This window comes from Chiloscyllium plagiosum, chromosome 1 (genome assembly GCF_004010195.1).
Source record: "Chiloscyllium plagiosum isolate BGI_BamShark_2017 chromosome 1, ASM401019v2, whole genome shotgun sequence".
Lineage (NCBI taxonomy): Eukaryota > Metazoa > Chordata > Chondrichthyes > Orectolobiformes > Hemiscylliidae > Chiloscyllium > Chiloscyllium plagiosum.
In genome coordinates this window covers 12,295,623-12,311,059 of record NC_057710.1, presented here as the reverse complement: position 1 = coordinate 12,311,059, position 15,437 = coordinate 12,295,623, and the positions used below count along the sequence as shown (strand labels likewise).

At 42.7% G+C, this 15,437-nt stretch overlaps 1 protein-coding gene across 4 annotated transcripts in view; it reads right to left on the bottom strand.

The window, feature by feature from the left end:
- Positions 1-15,437, bottom strand: part of dnaaf9 (dynein axonemal assembly factor 9) — a 227,511-nt gene that overhangs the window by 109,283 nt on the left and 102,791 nt on the right. The gene's annotated exons all lie outside the window — the stretch shown is intronic.

The following is a 15,437-nucleotide window of genomic DNA, read 5'->3' as shown; positions in this document are numbered from 1 at the left end:
GTCACTCATACTTTAACAGAGGTGAGCTTTTCTGGGTATTTGGTTGAATTAATAGAAGGGTTCACTGCCATGTCGTAACAGAGGTCTGTTAGTGATCATGACTCCCAGGAACTTGATACTCTCCACCATCTCGACCTCAGTACCATTGACGCAGACCGGGTGTGATCCCTACTCTGCTTCCTGAAGTCAATGTTCAGTTCCTTCATTTTGCTGATGTTGATGGAGCCATTGTTGTCTTTACACCCTGCCGCTCAGCGCTCAATCTTTTTCTGTGTCTGTCTCGATAATGTAGGTCAGATCTCAAACAATGTTGGTATCATCGCAAATTTAGCTGACGAATTTGGTCTCATTTTGAGTGCGAGCAGCAGCGGAGGCAAGAAGAAGCCGGAACACTGCAGTTAAGGAGGAGCGGGAGCAGCGGGGGAAGTGACGAGGACCAGAGGGGCAGCCGGGAAGGAAAGCAGTGAGTATAAATACTCACCCTTCGACGCAAACGGCCACTTTGAGTGCGAGCAGCAGCGGAGGCAAGACGAAGCCAGAACACTGCAGCTAAGGTAAGGCAGTTTTTTAAAAAAAAAATTACTTACCGGTAGCGGTGTTTTCCCTTTCCCAGAAGGACCGGGAGCAGCGGGGGAAGTGACGAGGACCAGAGGGGCAGCCGGGAAGGAAAGCAGCGAGTATAAAAGCGCGCAGGAGAGGAACCCGAGGCACTACTGAGGTAGTGCCTCCCACCGCCCTCTGCCTCTAACCCAATAATAAGGCCCGTTGTGGTAAGTAGGCAAGTGCTGCATTTTGCTTGTTCTATTCTTTCTACCTAGTTTTTTTTTAAAAAAGGTTACTTTTAGAGGGATGGCAGTGAAGGCAGTGCAATGTTCCTCTTGCAACATGTTTGAAGTGAGGGATGCCATGGTCGTCCCTGCTGATTACACTTGCAGGAAGTGCACCCATCTCCAGCTCCTCCAAGACCGTGTAAGAGAACTGGAGCTGGAGTTGGAGGTTCTTTACCCAGAGAGTGGTGGGGGCATGGAATGCGCTGCCCGTGGGAGTGGTGGAGTCGGAATCATTGGCGACCTTTAAGCGGCATTTGGACAGGTACATGGATGGGTACTTAATCTAGGTTAGAAGTTCAGCACAACATCGTGGGCCGAAGGGCCTGTTCTGTGCTGTATTGTTCTATGTTCTATGTTCTAGATGTTGAAAGGTTGTTTGCCCTTGTGGGAGAGTTTAGGACCAGAGGGCATCATCTCAAAAAGGGGTCATCTATTTAAGATATGAGGAGGAGTTTTTGTCTGAGGATTGTAAATCTGTGGAATTCGTTACCACAGAAGGCTGCAGAAGCTAAGTCTTTAAAACTCTCGGCCTTGAATATACTTAATAAGGGAATCAAGCTTTCTAGGGTAAAAGCAGGATGGTGGAGTTGCCGATGATCAGATCAGCCAGGATTTAATGGAATGGTGGAGCAGATTGGAAGGGTTGAATGGCCTACATCTGTTCCTATGTCTTATGGAAAACACTGCTTCGTCAAACTTGCAAATCCTCCACACTAACATATGGGAGAGCTGTCTTACAGAGGAGTGAAACAACTACTTGACATGTCATACTCTCAGAATCACACTTTACATGCACTATCCTAGACACGCTGGTGGTACGTGGCATGAGAGTGGCAATCCCCTTTCTAGTGTAGAACTACCCATTGTTGACTTGTTGAAAGGACTTGTGTTTGGTGGATTGTAGCACTCAGGAATGCCGTACTGTGGTGTGGTTGGTCTCTGGCATGACTGTCCTTTAGTGATATTTGAATTAAAAATGTCACGTTGAGGCTGAAAATGTGCAATTGGCATGGTAGCAGTGACTTGTGCGGCAGAGTTTGGCGTCAAGAATTTTATATGGAGCAGGGATCACTCGGTGTGTGAAAGAGTCTTGCTAGTGGGAATCTCTTAGTTTGGGTATTTCCTTTTAATGAAGAGCTATGCTAGCAAAACATTGCCCATTTGTAAGACATTAAGAATCAACCATATAAAAAAAGAACTTGGCATTTATGTAACACCTTTCAAAGCTTCTGAGTGTACCAAAGTACTTGATAACCAAAGTATTTTTTTGAATTTAGTAAATCTTGTAACATTATGACTTGGTAGCTAATCTGCACACAACAATGCAATAAAGACCAAAGAATCTGTTGATTTAGTTAGCTAATTGGCCAGGGCACTATGAGAACTCCTTTACTATTGAAATTGTGTTCTTGGATTATTTAGTCCACTTGTTGGTGGAGTCTGAGTTTTAATTTACCATTGCACTTCAAAGGTCTGGTGGCAATGTGAGCCACAGAGATACCAGGGCCTTTCCTCCTCCAGACGTCAGTGTTCTAATTGGAGTTTTGTTGTTGATCCCTACAATACTGGGTGTAAAGGATTCCATTTCAATCTGGCCATCGATGAAATGTGAAACATTGGCGCCAGTAATCAGCAAGACCCCTTTATGCTGATGGATGGCTCTGAACTTAGTACAAAGCAGCTATATGTTCTTTACACTGTGTGTTTTGAAAGCTGATGGGAATTACTGCATGATAGGCGTGTGTTTTGTCGGGAGGGAGAATTCTTCCTTAGTAAAGGGGACAGAGAATAGTTTTCAGTGCTGTTTATAACTGTGTTATTGAGAGAGGGTTTACAGTATGTTAAAGCATTGTGACAGAACATTGATTATTACTGATCTTTTTTTCTCTCTTGTAGCCATGCAGCAGTAATAATGAATGATTGGAACTCGTGTTGTCGTTGCAATGGACCTATTTGAATTTTGTTTACACATTTTGTTTCATTCAGCACATGTATAAAAAATAAAGCATCTTTTACAAAAGGGCTGATTGTATTTTAATTGATATTGGGATCTAAATTGCTGCTTCAGCTGAAATCAACTAACTTAGTAGTAATTGGGGATTAAATGTGTCTTTACGACTCTAAAATAGGCCAGTTTATTCCCCCAGCTGACAACATTCCAGAACTTTAGGTGCTGCAGTTTTAGTGAGATAATAAAGGGCTCTGTCCCTTTTATTTTCTAAATAACAACTAATCCATTAATTAGCTCCGTACTTGGAAGAAACAGAATGTTTCTGTCTCAAATTTCTTTTTAAGGGGGGGAGGGAGGGGAATGACACAGGTGAAAACTTGTTCAAACCTTTCTGAAACTAGGCTGGATGTCAGTTGCATTTCCTGCATAAACCTACTCCATTTAGCAACTCCAAGCATAATTGTAGGTTGTCAAAACTGAAGAAGGGCTTATGCCCGAAACGTCGATTCTCCTGCTTCTTGGATGCTGCCTGACCTGCTGCGCTTTTTCAGCAACACATTTTTCAGCTCTGATCTCCAGCATCTGCAGTCCTCACTTTCTCCAAAACTGAATAAATATCCAATATATCATAAAGCAATTATGAAACTACAAAGACTTACATTTGTATAGTACCATTCACAACCTTTATCTTTATAACTGAAGAAGTACTAATGAAGGTCATTAGAGAGACTGTAATTGTGGAGGTCTGTGACCAGTAGTGTTTAGTGAAGATCAATACTGGGACCTCTGGTTTGTAAGATATGTAAATGATTTGGATGGAAATGGTCTGATTAGTAAGTGTAAACAACATGAAAATTGTAAATTGTGGATAGTCGGGAAGGTTGATAAGGATACAGCAGGATATAGATCACTTGGAAAGTTGGGCAGAGAAATGGCAGATTGAGTTTAATCCAGATAAGTGAGAGGTGATGCATTTTGGGAGGTCAAATGCATGAGAAAAGTATACAGTAAATGGCAGGACCCTTAGGAGCATAGAAATACAGAGGGATCTTGGGGCGCAAGCCCATAGTTCCCTGGAAGTGGCACACAAGTGGATTAGACAGTAAAGAAGGCATACGGCATGCTTGCCTTCATTGATTGGGGCATTGAGTACATAAGTTGGCAGTCATATTGCAACTATATAAAATGTTAACAAAGCCACATTTGGAGGATGGTTTGTAGAGCTGGTCTCCATGAAATAGGAAAGATATGGAGGTTTTGGAGAAGGTGCAATAGAGGTTTAAGCTGGATTGGAGTGCATGAGCTACAAGAATAGGTTGGACAAACTTGGATTTTTTTTGTTACAGCATTGGAGGCTGAGGGGCGACATGCTAGAAATATATAAAATTATGAGGGGCATGGACAGGATGCGTTGTTAGAGTCTTCCCCTGCGAGAAAAAACATGTCAAATAGTAGGTGGCATAGTTTTAAGATGAGGGGGGTAGTTAGCCAAGTTTTTTACACAGCTCAGTGCTGATTCATCTAGTGCCCTTAAAACCGTAATTAAGTTGCATTATCTTCCAGGAGCAAAAATCTGTCTCTCTTCTCTTTGTTAAACAAGCTTTTGTTCAAAGTACAACCATTGACCTCAACAAAAACTGAAAGAACTGCAGGTGCTGTAAATCGGAAACAAAACAATTAGAATTCTGATCCCTCCAGAGTGGAAACAGGCTCTTCGGCCCAACAAGTTCACGCTGACCCTCCGGAGAGTAACTCACCCAGCCCCATTCATAAATTGCTGGAAAAGCTCAGCAGGTCTGGCAGTATCTGTGGAGAGAAATCAGAGTTAACATTTCAAATCAACTGACCCTTTCTCAGAACTCCAGTCAACGGACCCGAAACGTTAATTCTGATTTCTCTCCACAGATGCTGCCAGACCTGCTGAGCTTTTCCAGCAACTTCTGTTTTTGTCTCTTGACCTCAACTCTCAGATCCAGAGCAAAACAAAACAAGAAAAATAAAAGAAAAATAGTGAGATCTTCTACAACATAAAGGTTGGAAAATTAGACGACGTGGAGGGGTAGTGATAGACTTGAAGAAAACATGGGCAGGTGGAAAGGATAGAGTTAATAAAGCAAAGCGTGATATGACACACTTTGGTAAGAAAAGATGAGTGGACAAAATTCTAAAAGGAGTACTGAACAGAGGGCTCAGGAATATATTATTTTTGAGAAAAAATTCAATTAGTTAATGGTTGCACATTAAATGGGCACATTAACAGAAGGTTACACATTTCCTTACTAGAAATTGAAACTTAACTGCAAATGTGAAATTAAGTTGAAAATTGGTTTTGGCGAAGGAGATGATACCCTTCAATCCCAGCAGTTCCCACTGATAATGGAAGGCCTCAAGCCTGATAGCAAACACTCCAAGAAAACCTGAGTGTGGACATAACCATGAAAGAGAGGCAGGCAGTCATAGAATCATAGAGATCTGCAGCACAAACAAAAAGGCACTTCAGATCTAAACAAACCCCTTCCGATACCTGTTTGTTAACAGCCACATTGGCCAAGCCCAAAAGCAGTTCCACCATCTGATCTCCTGAACTGTCCAGCCCAAACATCAAGAATGTGAGGCTGCATTGCCCGCATATGTTGAGGTGCTCCCTCTTCAAGCGAGGGGCTGGGCCGCATAGATGTCAATGAATCATAGAATCCCTACAATATGGAAACAGGCCCTTCGGCCCAACAAAACACTGACCCTCCAAAGAGTATCCCACCCAAACACATTCCCAGGTCCTAGTACTCAATATTTACCCCTAACTAATGCATCTAGCCGACACATCCCTGAACACCATGGGCAATTTAGCATAGCCAATCCACCTGAGGACACCCGCGAAGACACGGGGAGAATGTGCAACTGCACACAGTTGCCTGAGGGTTCCTGGCACTGTGAGGCAGCAGTGCTAACAGCTGTACCGTGACTTCCTCAAGGCTGCAGAAATTAGACACAAAGGCCCAGGAGTTTGTGCGCAAATCATTAAAGGCATCAGGGCAGTTTAAGCAAATGGTTTAAAATGCGTACAGGATCCTCTGCTTTATAAATAAGAGAGACTCACGGTTGGTGTGTCGCCTCCCAGGTGCCAGGATTTGTGATGTCTCTGATCGTGTTTTCGGGATCCTTGTGGGTAAGGGGGAGCAGCCCCAAGTTGTGGTCCACAAAAGCACCAATGGCATAGGAAGAGCAATGGGGATTTAAGGCAGAAATTCAGGGAGCTAAGGATAGGGAGAGAGATGATTGAACACGTGGCTACGGGGATGGTGCAGGAGGGAGGGGTTTGGATTCCTGGAAAACTGGGGCTCTTTCTGGGGTAGGTGGGATCTCTACAAACAGGATGGTCTTCACCTGAACCAGAGGGGTACCAATATCTGGGGTGGGTGGGTTTAAGCTAATTCAGCGGGCGGGGGGGAACTAAATTGTAGTTCAAGTATAGAGGAGGTTGAGAGTAGGGAGGTCCAAATTAAGATTTCAGGGTCACAAGAGGGCACCGGCATGTAAGAAGTTGGTTTGAAGTGTGTCTACTTCAACGCCAGAAGCATCTGGAATAAAGTGGGTGAACCTGCAGCATGCGTCGGTACCTGGGATTTCAATGTTGTGGCCATTTCAGAGACATGGGTAGAGCAGGGACAGGAATGGTTGTTGCAGGTTCCAGGATTTAGATGTTTCAGTATGAACAGAGAAGATGGTAAAAAGAGGTGGGCGTGTGGCATTGTTAGTCAAGGACAGTATTACAGTGCAGAAAGGACATTTGAGGTAGTATGGGCTGCGATTAGAAACAGGAGAGGTCACCCTGTTGGGAGTTTTCTATAAGCCTCCAAATAGTTCCAGAGATGTAGAGGAAAGGATAGCAAAGATGATTCTTGATAGGAGCGAGTGTGATGGGGTAGTTGTTATGGTCTTTAACTTTCTAAATATTAACTGGGAATACTATAGTTTAAGTACTTTAGATGGGTCAGTTTTTGTCCATTGTGTGCAGGAGGGTTTCCTGACACAGTACATAGACAGGCTAACAAGGGGCAAGGCCACATTAGATTTGATGCTGAGGAATGAACCCAGCTAGCTGGTAGATTTGGAGGTTGGTGAGCACTTTGGTGATAGTATCCACAATTTGGTTATGCTTACTTTAGCAATGGAAAGGGATTGGTATACACTAGAGGGCAAGAGCTACAGCAGGGGGAAAGGCAATTATGATGCAATTAGACAAAATGTAGGATGCATAGGATGGGGAAAGGAAACTGCAGGGAATGGGCACAATTGAAATGTGGAGCTTATTCAAGAAACAGCTACTGCGTGTCCTTGGTAAGGTAGTTAGGGAGTAAGTGGTGGAGTGAGGGAGCCGTGGTTTACTAAGGAAATTTAATCTCTTGTCAAGAGGAAGAAGAAAGCTAATGTTAGAATGAAATGTGAAGGCTCAGTTAGGGCGATTGAGAGTTACAAGGTAGCTAGGAAAGACCTAAAGAGAGAGCTAAGACAAGCGAGGAGGAGACATGAGAAGTCGTTGGCGGATAGGATCAAGGAAAACCTGAAAGCTTTCTTTAGGTGTATAAGGGATAAAAAAAAAATGACTCGAGTAAGATTAGGGCCAATCAAGGACAGTAGTGGGAAGTTGTGTGTGGAGTTAGAGGAAGTGTTAAATGAATATTTTTCGTCAGTATTCACACTGGAAAAAGACAATGTTGTCGAGAATACTGAGATACAGGCTACTAGACTAGACAGGATTGAAGTTCACAAGGAGGAGGTGTTAGCAATTCTGGAAAGTGAGAAAATAGATAAGTCCCCTGGGCCAGATGGGATTTATCCTAGGATTCTCTGGGAAGTCGGAGGAGATTGCCAAGCCTTTGGCTTTGATCTTTTTGACATCATTGTCTACAGGAATAATAGCAGAAGACTGGAGGATGGCAAATGTTGTCCCTTTGTTCAAGGAGTACAGACAACCCTGGTAATTATAGACCAGTGAGCCTTACTTTGGTTGTGGGTTAAGGTTTGGAAAAGGTTATAAGAGATAGGATTCATAACCATCTGGAAAGGAATAAGTTGATTAGGGATAGTCAACATGGTTTCCTGAAGGGTAGGTCTCGCCTCACAAATGTTGAGCTCTTTGAGAAGATGATCAAACAGATGAATGAGGGTAAAGGCATTGATGTGATGTATATGAATTTCAGTAAGGTGTTTGATAAGGTTCCCCATGGTAGTCTACTGCACAAAATATGGAGGTGTGGGATTGAGGGTGATTTAGTGGTTTGGATCAGAAATTGGCTAGCTGAAAGAAGACAGAAGGTGGTGGTTGATGGGAAATGTTCATCCTGGAGTATAGTTACTAGTGGTGTACCACAAGGATCTGTTTTCGGGCCACTGCTGTTTGTCGTTTTTATGAACGACCTGGATGAAGGCATAGAAGGATGGGTCAGTAAATTTGTGGACGGCACTAAGGTTAGTACAGTTGTGGATAGTGCTGAAGGATTTTGTAGGTTACAGAGTGACATAGATAAGCTGCAGAGCTGGGCTGAGAGGTGGCAAATGGAGTTTAATGCAGTAAAGATTCACTTTGGAAGGAGTAACAGGAATGCAGAGTACTGGGCTAATGGTAAGATTCTTGGTAGTGTAGATGAGCTGAGCGATCTCAGTGTCCAGGTACAGAGGTGTCCTTGTTGAAACATTCAAGAGTTTTGGGGGACTTGACAGGGTAGGTGCAGAAAATTGTTTCCCCTTGTGGGAGAGTCCAGGACCGGAGGGTGTAATCTCAAAGCAAAGCATCATCTATTTAGGACAGAGATGGGGAGGAATTTCTTCTCTTTGAATGTAGTGAATCTGTGGAATTTATTTACTACAGAGGGCTGTAAAGGCTGGGTCATTAACAATACTGAAGGCTAAGAGAGACAGATTCTTAATGAGTAAGAGAATCAAGGGTTAATAGAACATAGAAGAATACAGCGCAGTACAGGCCCTTTGGCCCTCGATGTTGCGCCGATCCAAGCCCACCTAACCTACACTAGCCCACTATCCTCCATATGCCTATCCAATGCCCGCTTAAATGCCCATAATGAGGGAGAGTCCACAACTGCTACTGGCAGGGCATTCCATGAACTCACGACTCGCTGAGTAAAGAACCTACCCCTAACATCTGTCCTATACCTACCACCCCTTAATTTAAAGCTATGCCCCCTTGTAATAGCTGACTCCATACGTGGCAAAAGGTTCTCACTGTCGACCCTATCTAAACCCCTAATCATCTTATACACCTCTATCAAGTCACCCCTAAAAGGGGAAAAGGCAGGAAATTGGGGTTAAAGTTTACCAGAACAGCCATGATCTCACTGAATGGCAGAACAGACTTGATGTCTGCTTCTGTTTCTTGTCTTATTTTGCCTTTATGTATTTATAAGGATACAGACTTAAATGAATCATATACGTTTATACCCAAAGCCACTCTTGATATGTCAGGAATATATACCTAAATCCAAAGACTTTACATAATACATCATCAGAATCATTTACTGTTCACGAAGTACTTTTTCACGTTGTCGTGTGTGAGGATTAGCGAGGGCATGGGTCAGTCACCAGAAGTCATTGGTGTTGAAGCAAATGAAGAGTAGGATGTTAAAATGAGCGGATTCCTTAATTATTGCACTTTTGTGTATCTGTTAGGTTGCAAATATTATTCAGGAACACACAGGAAAATTAAGATTTGTATGTTTTGGAAGTGTTGGATGATAAAATGTAAAATAAAATGGGTGGTTGCCCTGACTGAATCAAATGGTCAGAAAATCCAAAAAGGCACTGTTGAGATAATCTGGGGATCTGGCGCAGCATTGTCCAGACTTGTTCTGTAGTTCTGTAAACTAATTGGTAAACAATATCATATTCACACAGGCATAACACTATATAATAATGCTACAAATAATGAATCAATAGGGATAGAACCCCAAATCTGCTTTAAAGCCATCAGTATGTTTTCTGCAGAAACTGTGATAGAATTATGTCTTCACCACAATGCTCAAAATATTATTCCTTGAATATTGCATCTTTCAGAAATCTGATCACAAATATGTTTTACAAGCATTAGTGTTAGTTGTTGATGTGCAGCTGAGAAATATATAAGATCATGACAAGTTAATTCACTGTAAACTAAATTTATTTGTGGTATGTCCATTTTAAAATCACAATTGAATGAAAAACAGCAGGAATTATATTTTACACAATGGAAACTCTATGATAGTAAAAGAAAGCAATATTGTTTGGCAACATAATGCTTTTAGGATATTTTCTTACAGTTCACAAGACCAAGATACAGCAATTTAGTCCAGGCATGAGATCACTTTTGGAACAAAAGATTCTGTTATTGCAGATATGCAATGAGGCCTTCTTGAATGTAATTTGCAATGAAGTGTGTCTCAAAGCCATGCAAAACTGCATAACAAACTGGGACAAATCTCAATTTGTGAGTTTCTTTTACAGCTTGTTTGTTACAGTTAAAACACACTCCTAACTCTTTTTCATGCTACAGAAACACTAAAAACTAAAATATAATGCTGCTTTCCAGCAGTCATTACATGATAATGTCATAAATCTCACACTATACAATGGTTTTCAGCTCTTTTCTGGAGCTCTCCGTTAAAAAGATACAAAATCATCCTATTTTGTCACACATTATGTATAGACCTTCCTCTGATCGCTGCACACTTTCTCATTCAGATCAACAACTGGAGGAAAATATATTCTACTAACAATCAGATAGGAAGCTGGAGTGGTCAGGGTCCAAGCCATTCCATTCTTGCTCTTAGAAATTTGTTAAAATAACTTTACTGAAGAATAAAATCTCTACTTTGTGCACGATGTTTCTATTGAAGAGTCTAAGGTTGTCTGATTAGATGCATAGTGAAAGTTCCATTACTCTGCTTTACCTCCATTGCAGTATTAGTGAGGGCAGTGTATATTATTGCATTACCCCAGTTTATTCTGGCTTGCTCATTAACATTGGTGTCTGAAAATTAAATGGATCGCCCTGGATTTAGGATTTAAATATTGCCATCAACAAGCTGCTGTAAACTGGTGGCATGGTGGTGATGTCACTGGATTAGTGATCCAGAGCCTGCGTTAATGTTCTGCCAAAATGGGTTGAAATCCCACTATGACAGAGAGTGAAACAGGAATTCAATGAAAATCAAATGAAAAGCAAGTTCAGTGGTGACCATGTAACTATTTGTTGATTGCTATAAAATCCCATCCGCTTCATGAATGCCCTTTAGGGAAGAAAATCTATTGTCCTTACCCAAATTCACATCAATGCATATAATATACCAAGTTAAAAATCACACAACACCAGGTTATGGTCCAACAGGTTTAATTGGAAGCACTAGCTTTCGGAGCGACGCTCCTTCATCAGGTGATTCTCAATCACCTGATGAAGGAGCGTCGCTCCGAAAGCTAGTGCTTCCAATTAAACCCGTTGGACTATAACCTGGTGTTGTGTGATTTTTAACTTTGTACACCCCAGTCCAACACCGGCATCTCCAAATTATAATATACAAGTGACCCTTCATCAAAGATCACTGGACTTGGAAAGTGTTCAGAACAGAGGGAGGCAGAAGACAGGAATCTGTAGGTTGGTCAGCTTGACATCTATCATTGGTAAGATGTTAGAGTCCATTATTAAGGATGGGGTTGTGGAGTACTTGGAAGTGTGTAGTAAAAATAAGGCTGAGTCAGCAAAGCTTTGTCAAGGGGAGGACATGCCTGACAAATCTGTTAGAATTCTTTGAGGAGGTATCAAGCAGATTAGACAAGGAGAGCCTATGAATGTGATCTATTTGGATTTGCAGAAGGCCTTTAACAAGGTGTCACACAGGAGACTGCCAAATAAGATAAGAATCCATGGTGTTTGGGGCAAGGCCCTGGCATGGATAGAGGACTGACTGGCTGGCAGAAGCAGAGAGTGGGAATAAAGGAGTCTTTTTCAGGATGGCAGCCAATGACTTCCACAGGGCTCAGTGTTGGGACCACAACTATTCATGTTATACATAAACAATCTGGAGGAAGGATCGGAGGGTGTTGTTGCTAAGTTTACAGATGACACTGAGATAGGTGGAAGTCCAGGGAGTGTTGACAAAGCGGGGAGGTTACAGAAGGACTTGAACAGGGTGGGAGAGTGGGCAAAGAAGTGGCACATGGAATACAGTGAGGGAAAAAGTGGGGTTATGCACTTTAGTAGGAAGAATAGAGGCATAGATTATTTTCTAAATGGGGAAAGACTTTGGAAATCTGAAGCACAAAGGAGCTTAGGAGTCCAAGTTCAGCATTCTCTTAAGATTTGTATACAGGTCTAGTTGGCAATTAGGAATGTAATGTTAGCTTTCATTTCAAGAGGGCTAGAATACATGAGCAGAGATGTACAGCTCTGTTCAGACTATATTTGGAATATTGCGAAGAGTTTTAGCCCTGTACCTAAGGCAGGATGTGCTGGTGTTGGAGACAGGTCCAAGGGAGGTTTACAAGAATGATCCCGGAGATGAAGGGCTTGTCATTTGAGGAGTGGTTGAGGACTCTGGGTCTGTACTCAATGGAGTTCAGAAGGATGAGGAGGGATCTGATTGAAACTTACTGAATATTGAGAGACCTGGAGAAAGCAGTAACATGGAGAAGATGTTTCCACTGGTTAAGAGAGACGAAGGCCCGAGGACTCAGCCTCAGAGGGGAACAGAGATGCCAGAGGGTGGTGAATCTGTGGAACTCACTGCTGCAAAGGGTTGTGGAGGCCAAGACATTGAGTGTTTAAGACAGAGATAGATGTTCCATTTTCTCTGCAGAGCGGAATGTGTCCCTGGTACCATTACAGTAAATCTTCTCTGCACCCTCTTTAAGGTCATGAAATTCTTCATAACATGTGATAATTAGCTTGGATACAAATGGTTTAAAATTTTCAACCCTGGCTGATCAGGAATTCTATCACAGATACTAAGTTGGCTTGATGGTAGGAGACGGAGGGCAGTGATAGAGGGTTGTTGTTCAGACTGATGGCCTGTGCCTAGTGGTGTGCTGCAGGTTTAGGCGCTGGGTCCACTGTTGTTGGCCGTTTGGACAAAGTATTTGGATGAGAATGTAGGAGGCATGGTTAGTACATTTGTGGATGACACCGAAAGTGGTGCCATAGAGGACAGTGAAGAAGGTTATCTAAGATTACAATGGGATCTTGTTCAACTGAACCAGTGGCCTGAGGAATGACAGATGGAGTTTGATTCAAATAAGTGCGAGATGTTGCATTTTGATCAGGTAAACCAGGGCAAGACTTACACAGTCTATGGGAGACCCCTGGTGAATGTTGTTGAAATAGGGTACATAGTTTCAGGTACATAGTTCCTTGAAAGTGGCGTCACAGGAAGACAGGGTGGTGAAGAAAGTGTTTAGTCCGCTGGCCTTCATCCGTCAGAGCACTGAGTACAGGAGTTGGGAAATCACGTTATAGCTGTACAAGGCAGTAGTAAGGCCACATTTGAAGTACTGTGCACAATTCTGGTTACCCTGCTATGGGAAGGATGGTATTAAACTAGAAAGGGTGCAAAAAAAAGATTTACAAAGACTGGAGGGCTTGAGGTATAAGGAGAGACTCAATAGGCTGGGACTTTTTTTTCCCCAGAGCATAGGAGACTGAGGGGTGACTTCATTGAGGTTTCTAAAATCATGAGAGGCAGAGAATAAAGTGAATAGCCAAGGTCTTTTCCCTAGGAGAAAGTGAGGACTGCAGATACTGGAGATCAGAGTGGAGAGTGTGATGCTGAAAAAGCGCAGCAAGTCAGGCAGCATCCAAGGACCAGGAGAATCGACGTTTCATGCATTAGCCCTTCAACAGTGCATAGGTTTAAGGTGTGAGGGGAAAGATTTAAAAGGGACCTGAGGGGTAATGTTTTTGCCCAGAGGGTGGTGCATGTATGGAATAAGCTGTCAGAGGAAATGGTAAAGGCGGGTACTCTTAGAACATTTAAAAGACATTTGAACAGGTACATGAATAGGAAAGGTTTAAAGGGATGTGGGCCAAATGCACACAAAAGGGGTGGCACAGTGGCTCAGTGGTTAGCACTGCTGTCTCACAGCACCAGGCACCCAGGTTCGATTCTGGCCCCAGGTGACTGTCTGTGTGGAGTTTGCACATTCTCCCCGTATCTGTGTGGGTTTACTCCGGGTGCTCCGGTTTCCTCCTACAGTCCAAAGATGTGCAGGTCAGGTGGATTGGCCACACTAAACTGCCCATAGTGTTAGGTACATTAGTCAGAGCTAAATGGGTCTGGGTAGGTTACTCTTTGGAGGGTATGGACTTGTTGGGCCGAAGGGTCTGTTTCTGTGCTGTATGACTCCATCACACCTGATTTATCTTTCTATTGACCTTGCAATGGTACTAGGTAACCAATACATGCCAGTGAAATAATAAAGCAATTAGTGATTCAGAAAATCATAAAATAATGACTGATTACTATCATTAACTTGAAATATTTTCAACAACATATTTAAAACTTATTGACAAGTTGGTTGACAAAACTAATGGTTTGCTTACATTCCTTTGTATTCAGCGAGGTTCCCTTATCTTAATATAGTTTTGAGCTTCTTCATAGAACAAGATTAATACAGCTTCATAGAGGACTCGAATAAAGCTGACAGGTCTTCCTCTGTCTGAGGCCTTGGTGACAGTTTTGTTACTCTCTCCTAAGTGAGATCAGCAGAAAAATGGTTTATTGTCTCCAAGTTGCTAAAGGTGGTTCTTTTTTCCGTTTACATGCACTACATGCCCCTGGAATAAGCTGCCAATGGGTCTGGTTCCCTGAAGAAAAACTTTACATACGTGGATTTCAGGGGGGAGTTGGTTATGTGGAAAGAATGTACAAATTGTTTCTCTAGAATTTAGAGAGTTAAGGGGTGATCTGATCAAAGTCTTCAAGATATTAACAGGAAAAGACCAGTTAGAAAAAAGTAAACTATTTTCATTGGTTGGGGGTTCTGGAATTATGGGGCTTAATCTGAGAGTTAGGGTCAGATTGTTCAGGGAAGATGTTAGGAAGCACTTCTGCACACAGAGGGTGGGAGATATCTTTCACTAATACACCACTTTTCAATTTATTTCCCTTATTTCTTGTATTACATTTTGTTTTGTCCCTCTATTGGATAATCATAGAATCCCTACAGTGTGTAAGCAGGGCATTTGTCCCTCTACACCTCCATCCGCCATGACCAGGGCCTCCAAGCCCTCTGTTTCTTCCTCTCCCGACATCTCCAACAGTACCCTTCCACTGACACTCTCATTCGTTTGGCTCAACTGGTTCTCACCCTTAATAATTTCTCCTTCGAATCCTCCCACTTCCTCCAGACCAAAGGGGTAGCCATGGGCACCCGCATGGGTCCCAGCTATGCCTGTCTCTTTGTTGGCTACGTAGAACAGTCCATCTTCCGTAGTTACACTGGCACCACTCCCCACCTCTTCCTCCGCTACATTGATGACTGCATTGGCGCCACCTCGTGCTCCCGCGAGGATGTTGAGCAGTTCACCAACTTCATCAACACATTCCATCCTGACCTTAAATTCACCTGGACCATCTCTGACACCTCCCTCCCCTTCATGGACCTCTCCATCTCCA